Source organism: Quercus robur, chromosome 3 (assembly GCF_932294415.1).
Source record: "Quercus robur chromosome 3, dhQueRobu3.1, whole genome shotgun sequence".
NCBI classification, from domain to species: Eukaryota; Viridiplantae; Streptophyta; class Magnoliopsida; order Fagales; family Fagaceae; genus Quercus; species Quercus robur.
This window is the reverse complement of record NC_065536.1, coordinates 6,384,619-6,402,613: the sequence shown is the minus strand read 5'-3', so window position 1 is coordinate 6,402,613 and position 17,995 is coordinate 6,384,619. Positions and strand designations below refer to the sequence as shown.

Sequence of the window (17,995 nt, the reverse complement as noted above, 5' to 3'; positions counted from 1 at the left end):
AACCAGATTCTTCTTGATCAAATCTGTTTCCGTACGTGATTATAGTATTCAAAAACAGATTTTTGATAAGTAATAATTGGAGTGTATGGGATACAGTATTCAGAGAGTTTTGGCAAGACATGTAAGGATATAAATCACACTGAGTTTTGAGTAACACCGGTGTGAAATGTGTGATAACCAAATTTCTTCCCGTATGTATGTATGGTAGCACTCAAAATGACAAAATTACAGAATATAGAGGTGTAGAAGATTTTTCTCATTATGAGATAATTAATTATAAATAGTGAAGAAAAAGTAATGGGATCCTGCTAACGAACATGGATTGTTTTCTAAGAATATCTGTTAATATTTTTCAAAATAATATTAGGCAGTCTTGTTAACTGATGGTTTCAAGGAATTTGTTAAAAAGATTATTTTAGAAATATTTTAGTATCATTTTCACGAAAATTATAAATAACTGTCAAAAAACGGTCTATAAAATAGTCTCAAAAAAACGGTCTATAAATAACTGTCAAAAAAAAAAATTTTAATAAAAAAGTTTCTAAAAATAATTTATTAACCAATGTTAAAGTAATTATTTATTAATCATGCGGTAAAAGGTGTGGCAAGGAGTTGTTTTAAGGAGCATTGTTGTCTCACCTAGGGCAAAACTCTTTTCATATTCTCTTGCTCCTCCTCCTTCGACCCTATCGTCCTCTTTGTCTCCTCCTCCAAACAGGTGTGACAATAGCCACAACGACACAGCCGCCGCCGATCTACTGCTCAACCTACCACGGCAACCCTCCAACCCAAATTCAACCCACCATTTACTGCACCACGACCCACCACGCCCCAGACCCACTACGACCCAGATTCACAAACCACCACCCCGCCGCCACCAGATCCGACTCACCCCTCAACCAGTAGATCGGTGAAGACCCGGACCGAAACCCACGGTTCTGCTTCTTACAGCCTTGCTTCTCTAGGTGAAGACCCGTGAAGACCTCGGAGACCTCGGTGAGGAGACGGTAAAGATCCGGACGTTCTGCTTCTCTTTGCGGTGAGAATAAATATATATACCTGAATATATCTTTTCATAAGTCTCTTAGAAACAAGTAATTAGAATAATTCCTCCAAATGCCATTTTTACTTTTGTTGGTTTCAGTATTTCATACAATTTTTATCTGAATTTGTTGAACATAAGTCTCTTCAAAACAAATTAGGAATAATTCCTCCAAATACCGCAAATTAAGAATAATTCCTCCAAATACCACAATTTTTACTTTTGTTGGTTTCAGTATTTCATACAGTTTTCTGAATTTGTCTCTTAAAAACAAGTAATTAGAATAATTCCTCCAAATGCCATTTTTACTTTTGTTGAACATAAGTCTCCTAAAAACAAATTAAGAATGTATAGTTAATATATGGTTGTGAGTCTTGTGACATTTGCGTATTTATTTGGTAGTTTCCGAACATTAACGGTTAACCAATTCCGAATGCAAATCCGGCCCCTTTTACTATAAATACCAAAAGCCGTGCCAAAATACCAAAGACTGCCAAGCTTCCCAGAACCAAAACTCTGCTTCCTCTACTCCTATCTTTAAGTTAATATTTTAATGTATTATTAATTGAGTTGTATACTAATATATATATATATATATATAAATTTATTGTGAATTCTTAGAATTTGGTAAACAATTATAATTATTTGCATTTTTTCTTTTGTTGTTGAGGGAGATAAACTAAAAGCAAGCTAAATGGTTCAGAATTATTGCTGTAAATCAAGTCTCACATAGGATAGAAATAGTAAGGATAAATGGTTAATATATGGTTACGAGTCTTTTGACATTAGCGTATTTATTTGGTAGTTTCCGGACATTAAGAACATTCGCAGCTGGAATGTAAATGTCATATTTAAGCATATTTTATCATTAAGGCATTAAAAAAGTAAGCAACATCTGGTCTTGTAAAAGCCACAGTGCCATCTTACCTTTGAGATGGAGATGGCACTTAGCACTGTTCTTAAACAAAATAATTTTTTTTTTTTATGAGAAATGATATGTCTACAATATTTTTATAACATTTTTACAACAAATTCTATGTGGCAAGTTATTATTATTGGGTAAAAAAGTAATCTTAGCGTTAGTTTGAAATTTAAACCAATAACAACTTACTAATTACCTGTGATTTGTTGTAAAAATATTATAGATTTAACATCTCTTTTTTTATTTCATGAATTTAATGTATCTGCCACTTTCTCTCTCTTCATTTTCTCAGTTTCTCATCTCTCTCTCTCTCTTTTTCAACAAAGTTCTGGCCTCTCTCATCACATCTCTGTCCTGGCTAGGGTTGTTTACGGGTCGGGTTGGGTTTGTTCCTGACCCGGAACCGACCCGAATTTTTTCGGATGGGTAAAAATCGAAACCGAAACCGACCCGTTTTAATGGTCGGGTCATCCGGTTCGGGTCCGTCGGGTTTCGGGTTGGTGTCGGGTTTCGCCGCCAGTTCCGATATTTCGCCGCCGGGGCCGATATTTCGCCGGATCGGTCTAGATCTGGCCGATATTTGGCTGGATCTGTCGAATCTGGAGTAGATCTCACCGGATCTCGCCGGATCTGGTGGATTTCAAGTAGATCTTCGTCGGAAAATAAAAAATATCGCCGGATCTGGTGGATTTCAAGTAGCTCTTTGTCGGAAAACCTTTCAATCTCACCGGATTTTGTTGATTTTATGGTCGGGTCGGGTGGCTCGGGTTTTTGGGGAGGAAACCCGCTGGCCGACCCGAAGGGATCGGGTTCTGTGGGTGGCGACCCGCCGACGACCGTCGGGTTGGTCGGTTCGGGTGATGGCGGTTCGGGTTCGGGCGGGTCCGGCGGGTGGACGGGTTCTGTGGACACCCCTAGTCCTGGCCTCTCTCTCTCACGGCGGCTTATACTGATTGGTGTTTAAGCTGCTTCAGTTCCGCTGGGTACCATTGTCCGGCGTGGGTCTGGCAGTGTGGTCCTGGCGGCGTGGTCCTCTAATGGTGCTCAACCTCGCATTTGATGGCGGCGTGGTCTTCTGATGGTCCGTTGGCTTATTCTGATCGGTGTTGATTGTGTGTTTTTTTTGCTTGCTTTTCGGCTTTGAATTTTGGTTGGCTAGATCAAATGCAAGGTAGATGTTGAGTTTGGTGGGTCAGGTGGATCCAGGAACGGAGCCAGAACTTTGAGTTAGGGGACGGTTTTACTATTGGCTGTATGCAGTGATTTTAACCTTTGATTCTACTACTTAATTGCTTAATTGTTGAGAATTTTTTTTTTTTTTTTTTTTTGTAGTAGGTAAGAACAAAATTATTTTTGTTTAGAATTTTTTAAAGGCAGGGTTATTTATATTGGATAAAATTAGTTAAGTGGGCTTAATTTTGTTTTTAGTTTTATTGGTAATTTTTGTTGTTGAGTTTTTTTTTTTTTTTTTTTTTGGGGGGGGCTTGTATATTTTGTTTTAGATTTTAGATCTATAAATTTATTTATGGTTACTAAAATAAGGAAAATGCTAGAGTTGTAATTTTTTTATAAATTACTTATGTAATAAGTGGTTACAAGTAAGTAAAAATATGATGTGAGTGGTGTGTTCATATATGAACCAATAAGAATTTGCTACCAAAAAACTTTGTAAAAATGTTATAAAAAAGTTTGTGAGTATAACATTACTCTTCAAAAAATTAATAATATTGTTAAAGGAAATAAAATGTAATTTTATAGAACAAAATTGCTAAAATTAATATACATATATATTAATATTTAAAAAAAAAAAATTTAGGGTAGCTCCGCCCCTGGGTGGATCGGCTTGTGTTGTTGATGGTGGATCAGTGGGTTTTTTTTTGGGTTTTTGATAAACTGTGTTGATGGTGGATCAATGAGGTTTTTTTTTTTTTTTTGGTTCTGTGTTGGTTTTTTTTTTTTTTTTTTTTATTTTTTTTTTTTATAATAATCTGTGTTGGGGTTTTGGGTCTTCATGGTGGTGATGGAGGTGATGAGTGGTAGAGAGAGAGAGAGAGAGAGAAAGAGAGAAAAATAGAGAGATTTTTTTTTGATAAATAAATAGAGAGAGATATAAATATATTTTATTGTGTAAAATATATTATTTTAATATATTGTATAAGAAAATAAAAATTGGGATGTTAGATGTGATAAAAAATAATATGATATAAATGATAAAGTTAGTTTTAAGATGGTAAAATTGTAAATTTCGGATGCTAATGCACCAACCGTTAACCAATTCCTAATGCAAATCCGGCCCTAGCTGATTTCCACGAAACCCAAAACCGTAAAAAAAATACAAGGAAGTGGTAGGCTGTGCCACGAAAGTCATTTCCACGAAACCCAAAACTGTAAATACCAAAGAAACTATGGAAGCTGTGCCACGAAGTAGCAATATATGAATATTTTATTTCTAAGTTTTATAATAAATATATATTGTATGAAATTAAGGTATTATAAAATGTACATGTATATATAAAATGCGCGTATTCGCACACACAATAGAGCTATAAGGCTCAATCATATTTACCGTTATATATATATTTTATTAATTTACTTAAAATTAGATAATATAATAGATAATAAAAAGTTTTATAATGAATGCATATTGTGTGAAATTAAGGTATTAAATCCTACAATATATATATATATGTATATATTAAAGCTATGCGATTTTTCACCTAAGGAAAAAAGAGATTGAAAGATTAAACTTGCTTAATTACCCAAGAAGATCAACCAATTAAAAAGTAACTTGAGTGAAGCATCAAAAAGAAAGAAATATAAATCAAAGAAGTAATTATGGGAGAAGAAAATAAGGACAATATATATATATATATATATATATATTCTTTTAAAAAATATGACAAAATTTCTGCAATTTGGTTAAGCCATTTGGTGCAACTACGGATTCTAAGCTTAACTTTTATTATAGGAGAAGAAGATAAGTGCAAAAAATATATTTATTTATTTATTAAAAAAATTTGAAAAAATTTCTGCAATTTGGTTAAGTCACTTGGCGCAATCACGGTTTCTAAGTCTTAACTTTTATTAACTTTTATTATATAGTATATGATATATATAAAAATTAGTGTGTATTATATCTTTTTCTTTTCTTTTCTTTTTAGAGAATTAAATTTAGCATGGATAGGTTGGTGTTATATATATATATATATATATATATATATATAAAAGATGGCTTCAGTTCCATTCCAAGATAGGGTTAGTTCTCCTCATTCAGAAAACTCCTTCTTACAGAATTCCTTAGTAATCTTGTATTAGGAACGTACCCATCTTGTAATCACATGGCATTCTTCATTGTTTTTCAATCATGTAACTATATGACCCATGAATAATACCAAGAAGTGTAGTGGAGCCCAAGAATAATAGCAAAAATAAGCTTTGGAGCTAAACGCACACTTAAGCTCAAAGCTCGAAGCCCCAAGGCTCTAGTGCTTTTTGGAGCTTTTTTATATTTTTCAAAAAAAAAAAAAAAAAAAAAAAAAACCAAAACTGAATTAAAACTTTAGGATCTTGACATTATTGATATAAACCATTGATTATGCATATTTTTAGTGTAACTTACTTATCAAAAAAGAAAATATATTGAGTATAACTTGTCCTAAAATCCAACCCACAACCTCCTAGTTCTTCTCTATTTTTATTTTTTCTCCTTGAAACAATAACCCACCTAGCTCCCTGGTACCGATTACCACGTTGCAATGTCCTCATATTCCTAGATCATTCATGAGAAAAAAAACCTGTATGATATAATATATGTGGTTATTGTTTAGTTACTTTAGTGGTTGATGTTGAACATAGCGGACTAATTCTTATAGAGTTATAGTCATTAAGTGATTAAATTATTAACTAATATTACTAATTAGTCATAGGGCATTATGGATATAGGAGATTTAAGAAAGGATATTATATGAAAGTACTCATATCTAGCTTATCCAAAAAAATAAAAAATTAAATGACTTGACTTGCAATTTTTGTGCTAAAATTGCAAAAGTAGGGCATATCTAAATGTTATATGAATTATATAAAAAAATTTATTTGAATTTATATAATAATTTGAATGTTGCATTTCTCACCAATAATAATTTTAAAAATGTGCGCTTCACTTCAAATAGGTGTGCGCTTGCACTTTCCGCCTAGGCCCCAAGAGGCCTTTGCGCTTAAGTGCTTAAGTGTGCCTCTTGCATTTACCAACACTGAACGGAACAAATGTACAAGACAGTTCAGAACACAAAACAGCAGTAAGACACCAATACAACTATAAAACATGTACAACTTACAACAATTTCGCGTCAAACGAACAAATATACATAAAAGTTCAGAACACAACCCTGCAGTACAACTCCAATACAGCTATAGAACCTATACAACCTACAACATCAAAACAGCTACACGGATCAATCTACAAACAATAAATTCAGACTTTTCCCTCTCGGCTGGCTCTCACCCCAAATCATAATCTCAAACCAATGGAACTTTGGGTGTTTTATTAAGCGCCAGCTCATTAAAGTTCTACGTATTATTAAGTGATCCCTACCGTCGATTCTCAATCTATAGAGAATACACTGACCATCCAGATTATCACCTCGCTGCATATTCGATCTTTGGTGGACAATCTGTTGTGAACTATTAAAGTTCTACATATTATCTTTGGGAAGGAACACTCAATAAATAAGTGATCCCTACTACTGATTCTAGATCTATAGAGAATACACTGACCATCCAGATTAGCACCTCACTGCATATTCGATCTTTGGTGGACAATCTGTTGTGAACTATTAGCCAGCCTCAAAAGGCATGCTTTGGAAATAGCTTTTGGAAACCAGATGATCTTCCACCATTTAACTTTAGGGCATTTCTTCCTTATATAGTTCCATGAACCTGCACAATATAGTTCCATGAACCTGCACAAGAAATTTTCCCTTAGTAATCCAATTTGGCCTGTCTTCACTTAAGATGTAATTACAGACTCATTGTGAATTTTACAACAGACACTTTAAAAAAGTAGTTTTGAAGTAAAAAAATATACCTTAATAGGAAATTATTGTAACCCAGATACATATGCTATTTAAACAACTGCAACCTATACAGTTTCTCTACAAAATTGTAGTTTGGTTCCCCAATTTCTTTTGCTTTTGTCATTTGAAGACCAGTCAAGAATCAAGGTGGATTTGCTTTGTTTTAGGATGTTGAATTTTGATGTTCCAGAGCTTTTGTACTTTTGAGCAATATGGAATGTTTTGAGCCAATTTAATCATTTGGTAAAATTAATTGATATGTGCTTCTTTGCTCATACATGGTTGTTCTAGGAACAAACACATCTTCCTTATGTGATCAAATACACACATTTACATCTTTAACATATGTTTGGTTGTTTAGAAAAGGTAAACAAAGTTTTGACCTTTGCAGTTTGGATACTTTTAGCATGTGAAAAATACGGTTCTGAACTTAACCTTGACAAATAGAATACGAAAGGTCAGGTGATGAACATATGAGCAGCTCTTTTCATCAGTGGGTTTTTTTTTTTTTTTTTTTTTTTTTTTTTTTTTTTTTTTAAATTAATTTTTTCATCTTAAGTGGGAGAGGAAGATTTGAACCTTAGACATCCCCATTCGATACTAGGAATGCCAATTGACATAAAGGTCATTGGCCTGTACATGTTACAGTGTTAAGTGGATAAATGAGTGGTCATTGGTCAGTCGATGAACATATATGAGCAGCTTTGTTCATTAGATAGAGTCACTCTCTGATTGTTTGACATGGTTTTCTTCTTGCCTTAAATTTCTTGTGGGGTTTTGTTTTTTACTTGTTGCTCAAGTTTTGCAGTGTTGGTATTGCTGTATGTTTGCATTATTAATTTGATACCTATATTTGCAAGACATTCTAAATTGGCTTGCATACCAACAACTCTGCTTCCTCCTTGTGGTGCCCTAACCTTCTCTATCTGCATTCTTCATTTTATTTCTTATTAGTTTTATATTGCTGGCAAAAATTGGGCTTTTGCTTTGTTGAGGAGAGAAACACTTTGGGGAGACTTCAATTGAGAAGTTAATATTACATGTAGAGACACACATATCCTAGAAGGCCTAAACCCAATGGGTATAAGCTCATTAGCATCCAATGTGGGACTTCATTATTTACACGTGAATATTCCAACAAATCTCCCCCCATATGGTGTTGGTTTGTGAAAAAATATTTAGCCGGGGATAGCCTTCTTTTTCTCGTTATATTCTATTGATATTAGTGATGGGTCAAGGGTGAAGTTTTGGCAAGACTGTTGGTGTGGGGAGACACCTCTTCTTGTCTGCTTTCCTGAATTGTTTAGATTTTGCTGAGACAAGGAGGCAAGTGTGATAGTGAATTGGTTGACCTTCTTTTCCTTCATTGTCCAGTTGCTATGGATTTTTGGTCTATAGTTTTGGGTTAATTTGGAGTAAGTTGGGTTATGTCAAATTAGTGGGCTCCTTGCTTGCTGGCAAGGCCGGTTTGGTCGTCATCGAAATGGTCATGTATGGATAATTGTTCCCCATTGTTTAATGTGGTGTCGTTGGAGGGAAAGAAACAGTAGGTGTTTTGAAGATTTTGAGAGATCCATACCAGACCTCAAGTTATTTTTCCTTAGAACTTTTTGTATCTGATCCTTGTACACTCCCTGTGTACTAGAGCATCCCTTTTTGATATCAATACATCTTAAAACTTATCCCCAAAAAAAAGTATGTCTTGTTGAGAACGAGGTGGAGCACCACTACCTACGAAGGGGGTGTAAAAGGGAGCACCCTAAGGGGTACTAGTGAAGAAAAATTATGGGTTGAGGTATAGATTGGTGGGTCCAGCCCATTACAGGAGTGGTTTTGGAGGCCCACGTCGGCTAGAGGAACAATAAGAAGGTGTGACATCCAACATTAAAAAGAGAAGTAGTAAGGAGGTGTGACATCCCTTATAAAAGGAGTGGTAGAGTAGCTTTATTATGTGTGTGAATTAAGAGCAAAGCTTTGTCTTGTGAGAGAGTAGAGGCTAGCTTTGCCTAGTGTGGGAGCACCTTTGGTTGAATTGCGTTAGTTTATTGTTGAGAGCTTTTTGTGAGAGTTTGAGTGTTGTCATTGCTATTATTAATAATGATTTTTTGTTGGTGTTGATCGTGGAGTTAGGTTTGGAGTTAGCCTAATCACGTTAATTTTTGTGTCTTGTGGTGCTTGTTATTTTATTATTTTGATTGTATTTTCACAACATGCTTATACTAAAGCTAACTGTATTTTTTCTGTTTTAGAGCTTTTCCATTCGGTCATATCAGTGCTATTTGATACTTACTACTGACACTTTGTTAGGTCGGGCGTTATATATAGCTGTGGTTTTGATCTTGGTAATCTATGATAAGGTGTTAGATCTAATATCATTTTTGTCAAATGAGTGCTCTTTTTGTCCCTTCTAATTTAAATTATTTGATTTTTAGGTACTTAGTGTTGCATGTTCATTTTTAAAAATCTCGTATGCTTTATATAATTCCAAAAGGAACTGTACATCACCCACTAGCTTCTAGGTGTGATAGTGCATCTTATTATTAGTTCAGGCTTTTGTTTAGTACATGGGATTCCTAGATGGGGGCACTGAACTGACACATTACTATTTTAAAACACGTGGTGTGCACCATTCCTGGATCTTCACCGGTTTTTGGGACCATTTTTTATTCGGTTCAACCTGTTAAACTAGTCGGCCCGGTTTCTAAAAACATTGATTGTGCCGTCATCTCTGAAGTACAAAAGCATTGAATGGAAACTAAACCCTGTTATTATCATGGCTAAAATCTACTGCACTACTTTTTGGAGTGTCACACGTTCACTCTCGTAGATCTTATTGCTTTCTTTGAATTTTTAGAGAATCTCTTGCCTGTTATATTTATCAAAAGGAACTATAAATAACTGACATAATTATTGCATGAAATTTGGCTTTGTTATTTTGGGGGAATTAAAATTAGCTTGGGTAGGTTTTTTTTTTATTTTTTTATTTTTTAAGTATGTTTGTGGTTTTTTCCTTTCATGTCATCTATCGATTAAAAAAATTATAAACTTATTGTAAATCGTACAACAGATTCTTCAAAAAGTAGCCCTTGAATTTGCATTACTTTAACCTGTTCATACCTTTTCTTGGAGTGCTGTTAGGGGCGTAGAAAAATTTATCTATGTGTTCACATCTATTCAGTTATTGCATGATTAACGGTACAATTTGTCTCCGGTCTTTTGGCATCCTGGGATGCTAACGCTGGATGGATGTAGTGGCCTTCAGGAAATAATGAGAATCTCTCACTCTGTTTTCTTGCATGCTTGACGGTAAATTATGATTCAAAATTGTAGGCCCCTACAATCTTTTGTCACTAGTCTTTATCTAATCATTCACTAGCACGTGAAGCTGTTTACTTTGTTTGACAAATTGTTTTATTTGTCATAATAATGGTGCACAAATAAGTGAAAAAATAATAATGATGCACACCCAGATTTGGGCCACTGCAATAATAGTCGGTATCTCCCCTCAAGTCTCGGTATCTCTTCTCTCTCTTTTGTTTTTGTTTTGTTGTTTTTATTTTTATTTTTTTGAACTTTGAAGACTCAGGTTTCCATAGAAATAAAGCATTGTAACTCTTTTTGTCTTTTTGGTAACATAGTGGAGGTATGAGTTGGCACCCATTAACGTTTAAAAAAAGGCACACCAGATTTGAGCCTGGCAAATTATTTATTTATTTTTGGGTATGTTCTACACCTAAGAGCATCTGCAACCGGAAATCTCATTCCATTCTATTTTAATATCTTAAAAAGCTACTTTATCAATTATACTATACCATTTTTTAATACACCCAACATCCTAAAACTCTATTTTTTTTTCCATGTTATTTAAATATTATTTTTTAATCTTTTTTAACTATTTCTCTTTTTCAGTTCCTTTTCCTCTCTCTCTCCCTCAACCTCTAGCACCGGCCTCAACCTTTAGCAAACCCATACCTAGCAAAATCACAACAAAAAATTACCCAAATCAAACAAGCACCAGAAATACACTTGCCACCCCAGCAAAATCACAACAAATCTAAAAGTCCAAACTCTCCACTTCGGCGGATTGTAACCCAGATTGCAACCCACTTCAGCAGCGCTTTTTGACCCGGATTGAGTCGAAGCTCTCCAACATCTGCGACGGAATCCTCAAGCTCCTTGACACCAGATTCATCCCCTCTGTTGCCTCTGGTGACTCCAAGGTCTTCTACCTCAAGCACCAGCACAGAGAGAGAGAGAGAGAGAGAGAGAGAGAGAGAGAGAGAGAGAGAGAGACGAAATACTCAGAGATGCTAAGAAAGAAATTTTGACACAAAGGAGAGAAAAAAAGATAAAAGGATTAAAATATATTATTTTGGTTTGGCGTAGCGCTATAGTGCCATCTTAGTAAGATGGTACTATAGTGCTATGCCAAAAAATTTGGCCTCTCCCCCGGTTTATAGCCATTCAGTTGCTGAGCTTATTCTGGGCTTGTATACCAAATGTACTTTACATTTGGCATTTGACAGGTCCATTGCTGACGCACTAATGGCAACTCTCCTGCCTGTTTCTTTTTTCACCTTCACTCTTCTCTCTTTTTATCTTTTTTTTGGGGGGCTCTATTGGGATTCAACCCAAAATTTGGTTTTATAGACCTGTTCGTATCTATTAGGAACAAAGTAAGAAAGGATTGATTATTATTTTCAATACACTAATACGTATGATTTAAGCTCTATATGTCTAAAAAATATATTTAGAATTTAGCACCTTGCTTCACTTGGGCTAGAGCCTTTTCAGTGCCTTTTGCCTTTGACTACACTAGGGCAGGTACCAAATAAATAATTTACCTATTTTTGTTTAATTGTTTGTGTAATTTATTAATTGTGTTGTGCAGTTGGTTGTTTGGGTGTGGTGGAAAATTTGGTTGGCTCAACAAAGAATAGGAAAGGGGAGAAGTTCAAGGCTGTTGAGAACATACTGAGGTCAAATTATGATGACATCATAATTGATTTAATAATTAATTACAATACAAATAAATGTATTAAATGTGTAAAAATAGGAAAACTTACCTTAAAAAATATCTAAAGTAATATAAACAACTATCAAATGAATTTTCATAATTTATATAAAGTGAATAGAAAATAAGAAATTATAAATAAGCTTAAAAATTTGTTTTTAGTAATCTTATAAATGGAAAGCATTTTAATGTAAAATAGAATTATTTTTTGACATAAATTTAAAATTGGCACATTCCCAAGTAATTATAGCAATTTTACTTTTTTGCAAAAGATTGTTTTGGTGCTTGTACTAATGAAAATAGGAAGCTTATGAAAATCTTGACACAGAATGTTGTGTGTGTGTAAACCAATACGGCTTTGCCTTAGATGAAGCGAATTTGTTTCTGAAAATCACCAAACTTGAAAAACTTCAATGTTGAGACGCACACAGCTGCACACATAAAACTTGAGTATCTAGCCACCCTTGCAATTTGGACCTTACTCACCAGCCATAGCCAAGGAAGTCCTTACCATACATACTGGCCGATATTTTTTGTTCCGGCCAGTGAACAGATTTCAATTTTACACAACAAGCCTTTCATTTGGTAACAAAAAGAATGTGTTTATTATTATATATTGCTATCATCCAAATCCAATTGATTATATCACCACGTTTATTATCATTAATGCTGAAATTTAAGTACTAATAGATAGGTATATTAGTTAAATATATGCACATATAATTTTAAGTATTTATATAAACTTTAATTAATAAATATTTAAATATATTCAAAGTCTATGTACTCCTATCAAAAGTGTTCGACAAAATGCCTGAGATTAAAATGGGACTTTCCTCCCTATTTTAATAGTCATGGATTACAATCTATACAATTGGGAATATATATATGTGAATTTCTATAATTTGGTTTTATGTTGTTATTAGCTCTTGAGGTCGATGGGGGTTGTGAATTTCTAGGTATAACCAATCAAAAAAACAGTGAATTTCTAGACATTGATGTTAATCCTCTACTCAAATTTTGTTGTTTAAAAATTTATAACTAGAATGATTGATAATTAAGTAGATAGTTTAGTAAATATTTTTTTCATTTTAATAAAATTTAATAAATTCAAAACGGAAATAAAATTTCTCGTGCATTGTACGGATTAGCGACTTTTGTTTTTGCTTTTTATGTGTTGCAAATTCGTTTGGTAGTCTTCTCTTTGATTTATGCTCTATGGACATTTGTATTTGCTTTTGGTTTGTTAGTTTGAGTCATAGATAAATATCTCTTTGAAGGTATTGATTAACAATGTAAATTTCTCTTTCTTTTGTGCAGTTTCTTGCATCGATTTTGATTTTTGGAGCACTTTCAAAACAAAAGGTATGTAAAGTTTTCTTATTAAGTTTAATGTTAACATATATGAAAGATATTTTGGTCAATTAGAAAAAGTTTGAGGAAACATGAAAGGAAAAAGAACTAAAGAACACAAAAAAAAAAAAAAAATTAGAATAGTGCTGAATTAGGCAAAGGCTTTTGGAGATTGTTGTTTTTATATTTGGAATTCTTAACATTCATGTGTATCTATGTATTGGGTTTAATAGAATTGGAATTATCTTCGAAACTTTGGTTTTGATTGAATAATGAAAGAAGAAGTATGTTCCAATATTTAGAATCTTCTGTATGTGTTTTTGTAGTTTAAACTTAGTATTTGAATTGCTAAATTGTTAATTCACAGTTTCATTATTCATTTTTTAATCATGAATTATAATATTGTTATTTGCAACCATCATGATATGGTATCAATGATATGATCATTCTGAATGCTTTCCTTTAGAGTTTAGATAGTGTATATTTTATGATTAAAAAAATTTATGATTAAAAGACTTTTGAAATAATTTTTTTTTTTTAAAAACAAATTACTGGATATGTTAGATCTTAAATGATTTCTATTAAATTCCATCCTTTATGGCATCATTAAAAAAAAAAAAAAAAACATATAGATAGGTATTAGGATATTATTTGGAACTATCATAATGGATCAACGTATTACACGTGGTACGAAGCTAACTGTAACATCCTATATTGTAAAATAAAAATTGGGCCTGGGGTTATCTTCACTTTTAGGTAAAATAGAAACTTTATTAATTAAGTTTTAAGAAATTTAAAATTTTATTTCAAAAAATTTCCAGAACATTAGATTTTATTTAATTATTTTAATCATCTATCATAATAATTTTATATTGTAAAATAATAAAATTTATACATTACATACAATTATTACCTTCTAAATGATGGAGGATATGTGAATCAATTTGTAGATTTATGATCAAGATAACATAGATTAGATTGGTGGTAGATAGTAGATTTAATTGCAATCGAGTATTGTGTGAAGTCATCACCATACCTATTCATGAAGGAGAACATGGAACTTCCTAATTTAATTGTAGTTAAGTATTGTGTGAAGTCATCAACATCCTGAACGCTGTTTTCTCTGCATTCTTGGCAGCCATCCTAATTTGATTGTACCCACTATATCCATCCATGAAGGAGAACATGGAACTTCCTATAGCTAAGTCTACAAGGAGAATCGATGTTGGGCAAAGGGAATTCATTCTAAGGGCATGCTTTATTAGGTTGTGAAAATCCATACAAAATTGGAGTTGGCCATTTTTTTTCTTTTTCACGAGAACTATATTGGAAAGTCATATAGGATATAGGATGTTGAATAGGCTTGATGAATCCTGTTGCCAACAACTTTTTGACTTCTTAATTGATCTGGGTCTCTACCTCAGTGTGGAAGACCCTAGTTGGTTAGATTACTAGCTTAGTTTCCGGACCTACATTGAGAGAATGGACCACTAGTCTAGGATCCAGGACAGGCATCTCGTCATATGTCCATGCAAACACATCTACATATTTTTTCAGTAATTCCACTAATCGCTCATTTTCCTTTGCTGTTAACTGGCTGCTAATAAAAAAAAGTTTTGGGGTTCCTGGGTCAGGCCCTAAGTTTGCTTCTTCCAACTCCTCTTTAGGCTGAATTTGTGCTTCTCCACATTCTTTGGTATCTTCTCTTATGCCATCATGCAGTTTGGTGGTTCGAGACCCTCCTATGGAGTGCATTCAAGTCTCATGTACCTTCATTAGCAATATATCAACTTGCCTTCAGGTTCTCGGACTACTACTCACTCTTGGGATCTTAAGGAATTGGCCTCCTTCTTTTGCCTCTTCTTGTCTAAGAGATCCCTCATATCGCGAGTGCTACCCCCTTCTTCATCTTCTTCTTCTTCTAAGACAAGTGCCCTCGGGGTCCCTAGCATGGGATATTCTTCATCTGGTGCTAACTCATCATAAAACATAGTTTCTATAAAGTTCACTTCTCCTTGATTGAAGGGGTTTGGGTTGGCAAGGATCCTTATAATCCTCCTATTCAACCTCCTTTTCACACATTCGTGGTACGTTGATGGAATTAGGCGATGCTTATAGAGCCAAAGTCGCCCCAACAAAATGTCATAAGAAACCTCTGAGTTGATTATGTGGAATTGAGTCAAAGTTACTATTGGGCCTACCCTTAGGGCTAACTGCACGTACCTTTCAGTAGGTTTGGCTGCTCCACAAAATCTTGTTATCTCCACAAGAGCCCCTAGGATCCTCTTACCAGCCATGCTAACAGCCTCCAGGATACTCAAGGCAATGAGTTTGAGTGAGCTCCTGTATCTATCAATGCTCTCCTAATTTGAACACCATTTATAGTGGCTGTCAAATAGAAGGGTCTTTAATGGTCTGGGTAATTAACGTCCATATCTTCGTCAGTGAAGGTTATTGTATTAGTTGTTTCCAAGAAAGTTCTACTTGCATGAGATTCTGCTGTGAAACATTCCACCCCTGAGTCTGCTGCTACGCTCATGAGGGATTCTGTTGCGATCCTTCTTGCTTCTGGTCCAAATTCCAGCTAGTTAAACAGGGACCTGAACTTGGGGTTCTTCTAGAGGGTCTTGACTATGTTTGGATGGAAGTATCCCTCTAATTCTTTAGCTTTTACATCAGCCGAGTTCCCATGAATTACCATAGCCGCTACCCCTTGACTTTGTAGTTGGGCAAAAGGTTCCTTTGTACCTCGGGTTCTTGCTGAGCAAGTTCTAAAGTCCTCTTCTTCAACTTCTTGTGAAAAAGCATCTGGAGGGTTGAACAATCCTTGGTGGAATGTTTGACATAGTTGTGGATCCTACAAAATAAAGGATTCTTTCTCTTCTATTTGGTAGGTGGCCTTGACACAGTGAATGTTCTGACAATTTCATCTCCAATCCACTTGTCTAAGACGTGGTCTAGCTCCTCTGCAGTACATGAGATCACAAGTGGTTCCTCGGTCACCTTTCTTTTAGGTCTTTTCCTCTTTTCCCATGCCGAGACTGTCATGGCTTGGGAAACTGGTACCCTCTTTGTTTTCATAGTTAATGCTATCCTCGTGATTCTTTGTAGTAAATTAGCAAATTGGGTTATGCGTAAGTTCTCCAGATTAAATCTGTAATCAAAGAGCATGTTAGATATACAGGTCTCCACAAGTTCCTTTTCTTCATAGTCTCCATAACAATCTAGGGAGACATCTTCGAATCTTTTGATAAACTGAGCAAGATCCTCCCCAAGGCTTTGCTTCATCGGCTGGAGACTGGAAAAAGTGAATTTATCTTCACTTGGGTATTACTTTGCACATAATCTCTCCATCATCTCATCCTAAGTCTTGATGGATCCAGGCCTCAAGGTAGTGTATCACGTGTATGCTCTGTCTACTAGGGACTTAGTAAATTCCCTTAAACATAATTCTTTGTCCCCAGCATAGGGACCCATAGTGTGAATGAATTTGCTCACATGTTCCACAACACTTCCATTCCTTCTATTGAAGGGGTAGAATTTTGGATGTCATACCCTTTGGGATAGGGCTTACTGAGGAACTCTGCTGGAAAAGGAGGATCCTGAGAGAACTGCTAGGAGATCTCCCTTTATTGTTCAAAAAAGGCACTTACATCTGCTAGGGTGGGATATTGGAGGTTAGCTCCCCTTCCTACTACTGATCCTCCCTCTAGCTAGGCCCTTTCTTGGTTGACTAGTGGAGGGGTGTTGTCTCTGATTTCCTGGGTTCTTCCTTCCTTGAGGAGATGGATCTCCTGTTGGAGATCCTTCATCATCTCTGCTATTTGGATCATAGGATTTGGTTCTTGCATCTCGCGCCTTGGCCTTGAGGAAACTTCATGTTTTGCCAAGGGTACCTTGTTCCTTTGCCTAGAAGCCACTTCATTCTCTCCCACGAGCTCTGATGCCATGGGTGGCAAGTTGGTACCCTTGCTGTTCCTTAGCCTTGGAGCCATGCGTTGCGAAGAGACTTCTTTTTCCCTCTCCTTTGACCAGTCTCTAGCAGAGTCGCCTTAAAATGTGGTTTCTTGTTTTGGATAGTACCCAGGCCCAAGAGGTAATGAGGATCTTAGGCCTCCAAAGAATTTTATATTTGTTTGTTGGTGGACTGACTTGGTTCACTGCAGCAATGTTAGGCTGATTATGAACCAATTTGTGTACAAAACATGGGCCTTACAACACATATACATTCATAGATGCAAACATATACATATTGTAAAGAATAGTGGCTAAGGAATAGTAAATAATTATTAAAAAAGGTGCAAGCAAGGACGTCAGGGATCCTCAGAAAATAAAGTGATATGTTATTATATTGAGTTTTTAATACATTGGACCCTATTTCTCACTGGGATATGCCATGGGGTTCAAATAAGTTTAAAAGTCATAGACTTGGATAGCTCTTTGTAGGCTTTCAAGACTTGTGATGTTTAAATCCCCTTGAATTCTAGTGTATCCTCAAGCACTTATCATAGGATCCCTCACGATGTCTCTCTCTTTTCTCTATTTTTCTGAGGTTTAATGACTCTCTCTAATGCTCTTTTTGCTTTGATTAATTG

At 34.9% G+C, this 17,995-nt stretch overlaps 1 long non-coding RNA gene across 1 annotated transcript; it reads left to right on the top strand.

Annotated features, from left to right (window-relative positions):
- Positions 1-585: 585 nt before the first annotated feature.
- On the top strand, positions 586-13,709 carry LOC126716856 (uncharacterized). Its single transcript, XR_007652302.1, has 2 exons — positions 586-1,039; positions 13,368-13,709. It is a non-coding gene; the product is annotated as an uncharacterized LOC126716856 (long non-coding RNA).
- The last annotated feature ends 4,286 nt before the right edge of the window (positions 13,710-17,995 follow it).